A 4,389-nucleotide genomic window follows, 5' to 3' on the forward strand; every position below is an offset into this window, starting at 1 on the left:
TATAGTTCTGCACAGCTTGATAGCTGCTGGGAGTGGTGGGGAGAATTACAAGGACTCAGGAAAGCTAGTTGACTAAGAAACTGCCTCCCAGCCCTTCTTCCAATTAGCAGCAGTATGAGTACAGCCATGAACATGCATATATTTGAAAAAAAGAATGCCAAAAGAGTAGCAGCTGCTGCTTTCCTGCTGCTTAGTGACTGGGAGACAAGGCTTAGGATTGCCGTTAGAGTCCAAGCTACAGGAAAAATCACTCTATAAATGTACCTCACATTCTACAACTGGAAGATTTCTGGAAATGTGTCGTGTAGATTGAAATCAATAAAATGACTCATTTATGCAGAGATGAAAATAGTAGTTGTATTTCAATTACGTAAATAAAGCAAATGATAGAAAAGAGTCCAAACTATAGAAATTCAACATTTTAGAAATATTTTAAACATAAAACCCTGCTTTTGTTTAAACAGTTAGTGCCCATACTCTCTTCCACCTGCAAGAAGCCCACAAAACTCAACTTACTTCTTGGCTGAAATTAAATGAGAACAAAACCAAGTATAAATAAAATGTTATAATATTCTTATATCAATACAAGAATATATTAAAGAATTAGAGAAACAATATTAAATATATGAAAAATAAAAGCAGTAAGCAAAAAGAATTTTTTTAAGATCTAAGAGCAGCTAAAATGTCTTGAGCACATACTCTGAACCAGGCACTGTTCCAAGTGCTTACCTGTATTAACCCTTTATTCCCCACACACCCCTACCAGGAAAGGTACTGCTGCCCCATCTTACAGATAAGGAAACTGAGAGCCAGAAAGTTTAGCAACTTGCCCAAGGTTAGCAGTTATGAATGCTCTGAATCTCTGAATCTCTATGTCATATTGCTTTTCCAGACTGTATCTAAAATTCTACTCTGTGTCTACTCTTTCAGCAATAAACTGAAAGAAGAAAAACCTGGTTGGATTTGGGCTGTAAATAAAAGCATCTGCTGGCTTTGCCAGGTTTGAGAAGCACATCTTTGAGAAATGATGTTGATTCTTATTTAAATAAAATTTAAAAGAGAATTAGATTATTTTCTAGTGATTCTCAAGTTCGGGCAGTCAATGGAACTTTAGCCGTGCCCCAGATCTTTCTTGTGATTTGAATTTTTGTTTGAAGCCTATCTGAGAAGGGATGAAGAAAATCAGACTTGGCAAACAGCTTAATGCAGTGTAGCATCTTTCCCTGAGCACTGGCATCCTAAGATGCGGATATTTTCCATCCCAGCAGCTGTTGATAAGATGATAGTGAGGATGGAGTGTTGTACACACTGAAGTTCACCCTCTTCAGACACTGCTTATCAGAAAGGTCAGAGCCCTTTGCACGCCCTCTGTTTCCACTTTGGTGAAAGCCTTTGTTCTTTGCCCTGCCCCACCCTTGACTCCCACCATCAGCCCCAGGCTTCCTGGCCCATGTATTGGCTTAGAGAGAGGAATTATGAGATCTTTAAACTTCTACTTACCGATTTCAATAAAGGCAAATCCAGAAAATGAGGGGTAAAGATAGAATAACTTCAAACTGGACCCTTGTGCAAATGTTTGGAAGCTGAGATCACATCTGGCTGGACAGTGGGGTTGCGGGTTGATAACTTATCAGTGCTTTGCACTACCCAATTAAACTGATGAGCACAGTCTGGAAAAGTGGCCAGCATCAGCTCACCTCACCATGGACGGAAAGGCACTGATGATTATATCCTCAACAAAGCTGGTGACTCAAGGGTTGCCGTTAGTGACCAACTTATTTACTTCTTTCTTGAGTTTCCATTCTTAGGACTACTCCCACATCTACAAAACAAAGACTTTGTATGTTACATTTATTTCCAAAAGAGCTTTCTGGCGCTGATATGGAAATTATGACTCCAGCAATGGACAGAGTATCGTTAACTGCCAGAGATTTGTATTCTTTCTTCAGAGGAGGAGCATTGGAGATGAACAGCATTCAGCAGAAAGAAACCTGGAAATCTCCAGGCATCACCATTACTATGTGACCAGAAGCAACTCAGTAAACTTGCAGAGCTGCAGGTTCTCATCTGGAAAACAGAGCAAACACTCCTTAGTCTGCCCTTTTTCACCTGATTGGTTCAACAATCAAATAAAGTCATGTAAGTATCAATGTAAATGAAAGTGCTGTGTAAACAGTCACTGACTATTTTAGTAATAAGTTATTACCCCACCTCACTCAGGTGATAAAGGTGTTCAGCCTAAAATCAAACTAGATAATGACCTCTCAAGGGTATTTCTAGATTTTATGTTCTACAGTTTAGCAAATGGAGATAAACTTCGTTATTTAATACAGTAAGACAGTCTTCTTCAATGAGTCCACAATAGCTTAGGCCAGCTCACAGTGATCACGCCCTTCTCTGAACACATCACACGTTGTTCATACGATTCATTTGGAAATTAATCATATGCTAGTTGATGCTGTCAATTATTATTATTTTCCTTTTTAATGTTATTTTGTACATTCAAATATATATTTCATCTCTCAAACTAGACTGTAAATCCCTTCAGGACTATTTGATGAGCTTCTTGTGCATGTTAAATAAGATAATGTATATCAAGGACCTAGTATCATATCTAGCACATAGTAAAGCTCAATAAATAATAGTCACTGTTTTGTTTCAGATGACCTAGCATGAATTTAGGTCTAGAGTATGGACAACAAGGTATCAATTAACCAATTCTAGTAGGGCATGAACATTGTGGGATATTGCTTGAAGACTTTGTTGAGCCATAATCACACAGGACTTAAAAAGAATACTCTAGGCTTTGCATCAAATGACATCCTTAATTGAGAACAATATTTTAGACTCAAGAGGGGGCAGTGATGTTGAACACAGTTTTTGGAGTCAAATCCTGGTTTGAATGTCTGCTCCAATTTTTACTAGATATATGACCTTGGCCAAAGTACGTCACTCTCTTAACTCCAACATGAGAGTGGTAATATCTGCTCCAGGACTGTGGTAAGAATGAAAGGGATTAAAGTGACAAAATGGCATAGGGCCAAATAGTAGTAGTTACTCCTGTTATTATGCGTCCAGGCCAGGCTAGATGGCTTCACACCTGTAATCTGAGCACTTTGGGTGGCCTGAGGTCAGGAGTTCAAGACAAGCCTGGCCAATGTGGCAAAACCTCGTCTTTACTAAAAATACAAAAATTAGCTGGGTATGGTGGTGCGCCCCTATAATCCCGGCTACTCGGGAGGCTGAGGCAAGAGAATCACTTAAACCCAGAAGGCAGCAGTGGCAGTGAGCTGAGATAGTGCCTCTGCACTCCAACCTGGGCAACAGAGTGAGACTCCGTCTCAAAAAAAAAAAGAGTCCAACAGTTTTGTATTCTAGGACTCAGTAGTCCACCATAAGAGAAAGATTAACATACCCACAAGGGAAGAGATATGAGAGATACGAGAACATGGTCTGACAATCTCCTACTTCACCAAGCCAATATTTTTACCCTCTGAGAACTAAGTAGAATAGATAGCATATGTATTAACAAATTTAATGCATATATACTCTGGCAAAAAATTGCTTCAAATTCTAGGAAATGTATTTCCTGTATGTAGATAGGAGATTGAAAAGATAAAACTTGTGTGCCATCATAGAAACATAAGACTCCTTATCAGTTATATGTTTGAGTAGGCTACATAGCTATTAAATTTATGATTGTAAGACTGTAAAGCCATTTTAAAAGAAAATTGCATTTTGTTTCCAACCGTTAGTTTATGTCATCACGATCTTGAAACATTTGTTTTCATAGAATTTTAGATATTTTATTCAATCAATAGAAACATTATAAAAATTATGGAGAGGAAAGAGCTACCAAATAGAGGTAGCTAGGAAACTGAAAATATAAAGCATGTGTAATAATTATAATTTTTACAATTATACACATGATACAGCTTGAGAATTGAAATCAGATATTCAGTAATATAGTGATTGGAGGGTGTCTTTTTACCTTTTGGTGAAAATAATAGTAACTTTATAGAGTTTTCTTTTAGAGAGGATTCTAATACCTGATTTCATTAATTTATGTATTGGTAAATATATTCAGGCTTTCCTGCATCAGTATTTAACATTTAATTTTTAAAATGGTTTTCTTCCCTAAGCTGGCATTATATTCCCATATTTTCAATTAAATAATTATATTATTTCTCAAAAAACTTTGTTCAGCAAATGTATCTAATATGTAAATAAAATATTTTCTTAAGATTTCTAAAGCACTAATTTATTTAAAAATACATTTAAAATAGGAAATACATGTTGCAATGTAATAATGCTACTTAATTCTAACATCAAAATAAGGTAACTTGCAGTAAGCAAATCTTTTTTTAAATGTATCTATAAGTCTTTGCT

This window comes from Rhinopithecus bieti, unplaced genomic scaffold, assembly GCF_001698545.2.
Source record: "Rhinopithecus bieti isolate Rb0 unplaced genomic scaffold, ASM169854v2 scaffold_65372, whole genome shotgun sequence".
Taxonomy (NCBI): Eukaryota; Metazoa; Chordata; class Mammalia; order Primates; family Cercopithecidae; genus Rhinopithecus; species Rhinopithecus bieti.